The sequence below is a fragment of the Triticum urartu genome, unplaced genomic scaffold (assembly GCF_003073215.2).
Source record: "Triticum urartu cultivar G1812 unplaced genomic scaffold, Tu2.1 TuUngrouped_contig_10434, whole genome shotgun sequence".
Lineage (NCBI taxonomy): Eukaryota > Viridiplantae > Streptophyta > Magnoliopsida > Poales > Poaceae > Triticum > Triticum urartu.
The window spans coordinates 4,019-13,461 of record NW_024111301.1 but is presented as its reverse complement, the minus strand read 5'-3'; the positions used below and the strand labels follow the sequence as shown (position 1 = coordinate 13,461).

The window sequence follows — 9,443 nt, the reverse complement described above, 5'->3', positions numbered from 1 at the left end:
CTGACAAGACGAGGCGGAGAGCGTCTCGCCGAAGCATCGGAACACCGTCATGGAACGCGAGCATATGCGTCTGCAGATCGGTGGCGAATGAGACGTGCCAGCTCTCGTTGGGCGTATCGCCACGCGGGTTGCATGAGCACGACATCGTCTCCTACTCAAACATGTTACTGGAGGGCCACTTTCTCAAATAAGTAAAAAAAGGAAAAAAGAAAAGAAAAAAAAGAAAAAAAAGAAAAGAAAAAAAGCGTTAAGTAAAAAAAAGAAAAAAAGAAAAAAAAGAAAAAAGTAGAAAAAAGGAAGAAAAAAAAAGAAAAAAGGAAAAAAAAGAAAAAAAAGAAGAGGAAGCATAACATGAGGAGGAGTGATGTGGCTTATCCCAGTCCTCCCGTCGCAACTCGCAGATCGCAATGGAGGCGGCGGCGAGGGCGGCGGAGGGAGGCAGCGGCGGGGACGGAGCGGTCCGACCAGGTGGAAGGGGGCAACTGTTTTTTGTGAGTAATTTGCAAAAGAACCCCTGCTTTCCTGCGTATTCAAGCAGCTGGAGATAAGTGGCAGTCAGCGCCCACGTGGCACGAGTTGACCGCTGCCAAATCAGCGAATACATAGACCAACCAATAGAATGGACCGTATGTGAACCCCTAGGACAAATTTAGGGATGGTATTTCGGGTATTTTAAACTACGGGGACTAAAGTGACCACCGAGCATAAGTTTAAGTACCTACAGTGAATTTTCTTTTCTTTTTTGGCCGTTGGGGAGGAGGGGGGAATGGAATGGGCGGAGGACGGAGGGTTTTCACACAAGCGACCGATACCATGGTAATCCAGAAACATACATAGAGGGAGCCCCCGAGCTCTCACAGAGCTTAGCGACATCTGGCCGTCCGATCGATTTGCTTGATGCGTTTCCGGCCGTTGGATCGAGGGTGTGGAAGGGCTTGGCCGTCGGATCGAAGCCGCGCTCCTGTAGTAATGAATAGTTTCCGCTCGCGCGTGCCACCGAGCGTAATTCCTATGCCCCACCGAGGACATTTTCGTCATTTCATGTACAGGTTTATAAAGGGCAGCCGCTCCTGTGTTGAACCCTAGCCACCGCCTCCTCCAGCGCTTCCCAGCTCCTCCTCTCCCTCTCTCTCATTCCCCTTCCCTCCCACGCGCCTCCTCTTCTCCCACCCACATCGCCGCCGCCGCCACCCATCGCCTCGAACCACGTAGTCGACATCCATCCATTGCTCCAGCGGTGGCCAGATCAGTCGCAACAGAGCCCCCTCCAGCCCTCCCTCTCTCTCGCGCGTCTGCTTCACGTACGCCGCCTAATTCCGGCGAGCCCCGGCGTCTCCGCCACCGCGCAACACAGCGCCGAGCTCGCCTCGCTCCGCTGCGTCCTCTCTTCCTGCCGGATTCGCCGCTCACGGCCACCACCGCTCACCCGCGACCCTGCCCCGTGGTTAGGGTTTCGGGTGTTGGCTCCAACATCGGCGGCTATGTCCGGTGATTTCATCCCCTCCCCTCCTTCCTCCTCCTCATCTCTCTCTTCCTTTCTCTAATCTCTTCTTTTGTAGCAGCAGAGGACGAGTTGAGTGGGGAAACACCAACACCATGGACGAGTTGGGTGAGGGGATGATCATGGTGGCGGCCAGATCCGCCATGGCTGCAGCAACTTCCACCTCCTCGCTCGCGCCGGGACCCCGACACCATGAGCTGCTCATCAAGGGCCGCATCTCCTTCATCCTCATGTCCCAGGATAAGCAGCAGAAGAGGAGAGTTCATCCCCTCCTGGCCCGACACCGGCGGCCATGGGGCTGCGCCTCCTCTCCGCCTCTGGTCAGTTCATCCCCTGCCCCTCCTTCCTCCTCCTCCTCCTCCTCCTCCTCCTCCTCCTCTTCCTCTCTATCTCTTTCTAATATCTCTCTGTTTTTGTAGCAGCAGAGGAGAGGAGCGGGTACGAGCCTGCAGCTCCTGATGTGCTTCAATTCGATTTGGAGTAGAGCAATTGATGTACTCCTACTGCTGCTGTAGAGGATAGGATGGACGAGAGCACATCACACGATTCGATTCTGCTGTGAGTTGTCCCTTAATTGCTCCTTCTCTTCACTTCTGCTACTTGGTTGTACAGTTACTAATAAGGAAATCCTGAAGAAAAACCTACAATGCTTGTTCAGTTTGGAGTGTTTTGCCACCATTGTTTCATGTAGGCTGCAACTTTAGGATTTGCTTAAGCGAGAAGGCGCCCTTGCAGCGCCTTAGATATTTGCCCGCTTTAGGCGCTTAAGCGCCCGCTTTAGCGTTAGGGCGGGTGTGGTTCATGGAACTGACAAGAAGAACGGGTGCACTTGTTGGTGTTTTATTTTCATAATTCTTCTCTACAAAGAGTAAATGGTTTACTGTCGGAGTAGTTTTAGTCACTTTGATTACACCAAGATTCGATGAAGGAGGATTTGGTGGATGCGCACGTTGTTGATGTTTGATTTTCATAATTCTTCTTTGCTCATGATGCTTAGCAGCGACATTGTTTAGAAAGTGCTAATGTTCATAGTATACACGACATTATCTATGGTATGCTCTGCGTCGCTGCTCCCTCCTCTGCGCGCCTCCCTCCTCGTCCTCAGGCAGGAGGATGAGCGCTGGCCGCAGAGACGACGAGGTGGCCGAGCTGTCCATGTCGCCGTTGTCGTTCCTCCGGACTTGACAGGAGGAGTGCCGGACACAGAGATGGAATAGCGCGATTACAATATTGAATTGAGATCGTTTTGTCACTCATCCAGCCTTTGCATGTGAGAGGTGGTTTGTGTGATTGCAACCAGTCTTAAACATGATTTATAACAAAATGTGTCTGGGTGTCAAATATAAAGTACAATTCATTAGTGTTCAGTTTATCTTTTATACTTCGGCGAGGACCGCTTTTCTCAGCAGTTTTCCTTATAATGTTTGTGTTCATTCCCAATGGACTGATCAGATGCATCCTATGAGGAACTCAAAGAAGAAGGGCATTCCGAACAAAGAAATCAGCTGGTTAGAACACTCTATGTCCCTTGGCCCTTTGCATAGTAGCGAGTACTCTATAGTTTACCCATTTGAAATGCGGAATGTGTAAAGTGAAGAATGCATGATATATTGTGTAGATTTCATGTGTTGGTAAGCTATTTAGCTGATGCATATGAGCTGACTGCATAGTGCTCTAGAATGCCTTGCTTTGACTGATTTTTAGTGTGGTTTCTGTTTCTGTCCACCTGTGCAGGTAGTTTTTTTAGTTGTGAGAAGCTTGATGAGTTGCACTGCGAAGAATCGCGATTGGCACATATCCAGTTATGCTCAGGTATACCCTTTTTTTCCTAGCTTCTGTTATTAGTCTTCCTTCTCTATGAATCGTTCCACTGGTGGTTGCTCCTACAAAATAACTAATCTTTTTTGCTTGATATGTTTAGATAAAACTTATGCCCTTTATTCACGTAAACAATTTATGATGGTGGTTTGGTTACCAAGCTCTATTGTTTCCTATAAAATGATTACGTGCTACAATACTTCAGTCTGGGTTCTTCTGCTATTACAGTCTTTGTTTTGCATGTCTCTCTGAACCTTTTAGTTTCCTTTATTTGTTTTTGTTTGGCTGTGAAGAACGCAAGAAATTAAGATGTCCGCTTTGCTTCAAGCTACTGCAGTGAATTTTGAATCTTCCTTGACTTCATTTCATTTTATAAGCTACCACTAAAATATATCTTGTGGAAAGCACAATAATATTTCTTGACGTTTCTCTTACTGAATATAAGTTGATGGATAGTCTTAATGAAGTGGGCAAGGCTGATAAGGATGAATAATATTCTAATTTTGTTACCATCATGATGCTCATCCCTTGCCGAAGCCGGTGGTTTGGTACTGATATAAGGCATCTAAAAACCAACTAATCATTTTGTTTTCATTTGCTTTTGGTTTGGTACTGATCAATAAAGTGCTTAATATGTTTTATGATCCATTTGCTTTTGGTTTGGTACTGATCAGTAATGAAAGTAATTAGTTCTCTGTTGTAAACAATTTTCAGAGTAAGGATCAGAAGCAGCATTCAACGATGCATTTTCTCCTGTGGTGTCAGTTAAGCATGTATGTACATTTCCAGAGCTATGTTGTTTTTTCTGTAAGCTTCCACGTGCATTCAAATTCTTCCGCGGTTCTCTTAATTTTTAGATGCTAATACAGTGGAGTTTGATTCTATTGTTGTCATTTGGTTTAGAGCTTTGCATTTCAGTCATATCTTATAGTTTAGCTGAATATATGTTGGATAGTAGTGATCAGAAGAGGCATTCAAGGATGCATTTTCATGTGTGGTATTAGTTAAGCATGTATGTACAATTCTGGAGCTATGTTGTTTTTTCGATAAGCTTACATGTACATTCAAATTCTTCCGCAGTCCTCTACAATTTTTATATACTAATAGAGCCGAGTTCGATTCTATTGTTGCCATTTGGTTTAGAGCTTTGTGGTTCCAATCATATCTTATGGTTTAGGTGAATATATGCTAGATAGCATAATCAGTGAGATATGAATATTTGTTGTCGCTTGGTTTTCCTTACTTCAGTATGAAAAGAAGTTCTTCTGATAGTCTCATTAACTGAATGCTGCTGCACTCTATTAGTAAGTAGATGGTAAATTTACTTAAACAACCATTTTTTCCTTATTTTAGTTTGAAAAGTTATTCTCATGTTCTCAACAGCAAAAGCAAATGTGCCAAGCGGTGGACCGTCGTCATTACTTTCATGCACCTCTGGGAAGAGGAGATGACCTGAGGTGAGTCGCCTCTGATCTGCCGGCCCAATTCGGCTGCCACCGACTGGCACGAGTTTGCCTCGGCCTCCTCCTCTTCCTCCCTAACGGCCTCCCCTCCTCCTCCATGGTGGTTGGCAAAGATAACACGTGCACTCGGTTTGGTGTTGGGCAGCATAGTGTTGCTGATTTGCCTCCGTTCATGTGCTGATAACTCGCCGTCTGTCCATCTTCTCTCTCTCTCTCTCTGGATTTTTTTCAACTTTTCTGCCTTGATACTCAAGAATTTTGTTGAAATAGAAGATGGAAAAGATGCAAAAAAAAGCCATTTGGTTTTACATTTCCTTCGCTATTAGACAAAATGCAGCTTCTTTAGGGTCATTTATTAGGTGGACTAAAGAATGTTTGCTAATAGATTTAGTTTGATTGATTCAAGTTTCTGATTCATGCACACACACATATATTAGGTGGACTAAAGCCATTTTAGTATGCAGGCAAAATCTGTTTATTTTACATGCTGATTTTCCTAACTGCATTAACTTCCAAAGTATTTATTTTGTTGATCAGGAAATATCAGCGGGGGCGTGGATGTGCGGTTTAGGAAGCGGTTCCGCGCCGGTTGTACGGCGTTCAGGCGCAACCCCGGCGCCCACTGAGTACTGCCTTGGCTACAACCTCCCTTGGTGAGCTCCATCTTCCTCCTGCTCCTCTGCTTTGGCTACTGTATGGGGCATGGCCGTGGCTATGTTGATGTGGTGCTCGTCTGGTTGATGCTCCATGCCCTACTCATGCATCAGTTCCTACCTGAGTTCTGTAGTTGTGGATCCATGCTATTCTAGGGTTTGGAGGCTGCTGTTCATGTTTACTTGCTAACATAGGAGCTCCCTGTGATGCTCTGGTTTACATGTGGATGCTCTGGTCCTATAGCTATGCTCCTGGATTTGATTTCGGATGCGTTTTGGGCCGTTGGATCTTGCCCGCTGGATCAAAAAGAGACACTTAGTTGGCGCAGGACTATGATGATCGGTTATGGCTGATATAAGCATGCTGTCGAGCAACCGAGGCGCTTGTGGGTATTAAGTTGGATCCCCCCTCGTTTCTTTGAGCCGTTTTGATCATGTGCTTATTTTAGTGGCTCTGTCCTTGGATGGTCATTTCTGATGAGTGATAACCAGGGCAGTTTCACCCTTGCGAGAACAGATTGGTCTGGCGATGGAGACACTAGGGGAAGGGTCATGATCGAGCAAAGGCGAATCTGAGCCCATTCAAATGCAGTTCTCAAGCACAGTGTGCTATGTTGTTGCCGTTCTGTATTTGTATTTAGTGCCCCTTTGGTTTGCAGGAATTTAAGAACACATCCAGAAATAAGAACTGAGGCAGCCCCCGAGCTCTCTCAGAGTTTAGCGACTCTCGGCTGTCCAATCGAACTGCTTGATGCGTTTCCGGCCGTTGGATCGAGCGCGTGGAAGGGCTTGGCCGGCGGATCGAAGCCGCGCTCCTGTAGCAATGAATAGTTACCGTCCCCCCGCGATCCTGCTTACTCCGCGATTTTGACCGGTTCTCGCTGGCTTGTGGGCCCCTTCATGGGGTGGGTCGCGCCTGTCAGCGGCTGTGCCTGGGAGCGTGGTCTGTGCGGCCAGTCGGCGCCCTCCAGCGGTCAAATATCTCGTGCCACCGCCGATAATTATCGTGCCCTGCCGAGGGCATTTTCGTTTTTTCACCTTTTACCCCTGTGCGTGGTGGCCCCTGGTTGGTCCGTGCGTCGATGAGGCGAGGGAGGCCATTCTTTCTAGGGCGATGATGATTAACCGTGACTGAAATAAGTGTGCCTTTCAGCAATCGAGGCACCTGTGGTATCAAGTTGGATCCTCCCTCTTGTCTCTAGAATCCTTTTTGATCATGTGATACTTATTGTTCTGTCCTTGGATGGTCATTCTTGTTGAGTGATAACCAGGGCAGCTCCAATGTATAAAAAGATTGATCTGGTGATAAGAGATGATGGGGGTAGGTTATATGATCGAGGAAAGGTGAATCTGAGCCCACCATACAATGAACCATGAACTCTTTTTATTTGTATTTAAAGGTGTTGCTTATTTGTGCTCCAGTGTTTATAGCCGTCTTGTGTACAGATTTCTTCTCTCTCATACCTTTATTGCATATAAGTTGTTCTTGATCTTTTATTGTTTGTTGTTGGTCCTTGATTTAATCTGGTTAAGAGTAAGTTGCACTTTGACTCGCTCCCAGCAAGTTATTGAGTGGCTTGTTTTAATTCGTTGTGATACTATTACTCCTATTTTTCCGCAAGTTACCAGTTGCAGCTATTTGTTCTTACATGCTACAAATAGTAATGCTACATGATTTTTTTGAGAGTTTTTTTGGAGATAATGCTCGATTGTTCACGTAAAGAGTGACCGAGGTAGTATGTCCCATGTTGCTGTCTGTATCCATAAACAATTTTTCGACTGCTGTGATTAAGTTGCTGGGTTAATCCGAGCCATTGAGCGGACATTTCCTTTTGTTTTCTTTAGTTTGTTCTGAAGCTTTCCCCAATTCTGTCTCTCACCATTGCATTTTTTGGATCATGCACCAGACTAAATGTAGGTGAACTTTGAAGGATGTGTGCTTTGTTAGTTTTGCAACTTGTTTCCTTGCTAAGTAAGCGTTTGGGGTTATTTTGTTTTGTTGCTACCTTCTGGACGACGGGCGGGCGGGCGGATCTATGGACGGCATCACCACAACCATATTCTGATGGTCTAATCTCGAGGTGAAAATGTTGGGGAACGTATCCGTGTGCCCCCTCTCCCCCCCCCCCCCCCCCCCCCACCCTCATGTTTGTTCCTACTGCCCACGCTAATCTGTCGTGGCGAATCGGTGGATCTCCTCGTCACCGAGGACGACTCCATTCGCCTCTACAACACCACCAGCGCAACGTGAGTCCGCCGCTTGGGTTTACATCTGCTCTGTTAGTGCTTCTGTGTTAACTGAACCTCGGTGTGCTAGAGAGGTTACAGCATGTGGATGGGAAGTGTCTGGGATCTACTGCATTTTGATTGCTGGCCTATAGATATGAGTGACAGTGTTGGGTTCTGTTGTTTGGGGATGCTGGTAATGTGCTACTTTGATCTTAGTGGTATCTTGCAGTGATGCTTCTGTGACTATGTTAATAAATTTTATGGTGATTCACAGGTAGGAGTACAACAACATTAGGCGATTAGCTATTTGTGATGCAAAGGTGTCGGTGGTCGGGTTGATGCGGACGCGGCTGCGAGCTCGACATGAGAGCAGCGGGGCAGCGTCGAGCTCACCAGGTCCTCCTGCCCGCCTGCTAAACCTCCAGGTCCATCTCTCTCTCCATCCCTCTCTCCCTCCCTAAAGAATCTGGATGTAGCATATGTTATTTTGCTAATTCCTAACGTAGCATCTCCTTAAGCATCTACAATCCCTGATTCGCAAAATATGCAGAGTGAAGTGTGGATTATGCTTCATTCTACATAGCTAGGGGATTTTAAAATGTTGGACAACAAAGTTATTGGGCTGGCAGGTTCAAAATCAGTTCTCTTTTTTTCATTTTCTTTTCTATTACAAAATCATCTGTTGATACTTTTCTCCCTTTTCTGTCGTAAATCAGATATAAGTATCTCATAGTTTTATATGGCAATGTTACACATTTGGTTTGAGATTTACTTAAGAACCTCATGGTCCATTAAGGTTGTCAAACAACATTTTCGTGTGTGGTCATCGATGATCAATGATGCCTTTCTTACACAGGTGATTCGCCAATGATGATCAGTCAACCACTTGCTTCGACGCTAATGACTACCCAACTATCTACCAAGATGTTTCAATGGTCTTCTGTTTGACCATTCGCCTTTTGTAGGAATGCCTTGCTCTGAAAATTATGTAGCATCAAAACTGCTGGATGCGCTCTTTAACCTTGATTGCTTTGTCTAAAAATAACGTACTTAAAGCATTTTGTGTTGGCATTTGGTTTGCTAATTGGGTAGCTTTCTCAATATTGATCTCACTACCATTATAGTTACTTAAGCTATATTATGCCCCTGCTTTTAGTACTGAACTTTGTAACCTGATTGGATTTTGTCATCGTATGATATTACTCCTTGGTGTTGAACGTTGTCATTTTGTTTTTGAACAGACTAAATACTTCTACTGTCATAGACATATTAATTACTAAACATGCTAAGTTTCCCTCACAATTATAGTATACAACACAAACGGTAGGACTCGGCAACGATATTGAGCACCATTATGTGTCGCTTCTATCATAATGCTAAGTTTCCCTCACAATTATAGTATTCAGTCTTATAGTCTCATGCCGATATTGAGCACCATTATGTCTCACAATTATAGTATTCAGTCTTATAGTCTCATGCCGATATTGAGCACCATTATGTGTCGCTTCTATCACAATTAAATGTTTCTTCTTCAATGTATTGTTATCCTGTATGAATGCACATGCTAAACCCGGATTACTATTGATTTATCATTACCTGCTTGACAAAAACGTTCGGACCGGCATCCTCGCGCCAGATCTCGATCTAGTCAAACACATTAACGTACGCGGAAGGGACGATCTCTCGCGGTGTCTGTCGGTGTCAAAACCGGCGGATCTCGGGTAGGGGGTCCCGAACTGTGCGTCTAAGGTCGATGGTAACAGGAGATGGGGGACACGA

At 45.5% G+C, this 9,443-nt stretch overlaps 1 long non-coding RNA gene across 3 annotated transcripts; it reads left to right on the top strand.

Moving 5' to 3' along the window:
* The first annotated feature begins 1,128 nt into the window (after positions 1-1,128).
* LOC125526543 lies at positions 1,129-8,917 on the top strand. 3 transcript variants are annotated; one of them, XR_007291759.1, is made up of 10 exons: positions 1,129-1,488; positions 1,566-1,821; positions 1,924-2,059; positions 2,954-3,009; positions 3,236-3,313; positions 4,034-4,092; positions 4,703-4,776; positions 5,320-5,435; positions 7,939-8,089; positions 8,521-8,917. It is a non-coding gene; the product is annotated as an uncharacterized LOC125526543 (long non-coding RNA). The 3 variants fall into 3 exon arrangements; XR_007291760.1 differs by having other exon boundaries at positions 1,563-1,821; XR_007291758.1 differs by lacking the exon at positions 1,129-1,488 and having other exon boundaries at positions 1,511-1,821.
* Positions 8,918-9,443: the final 526 nt, after the last annotated feature.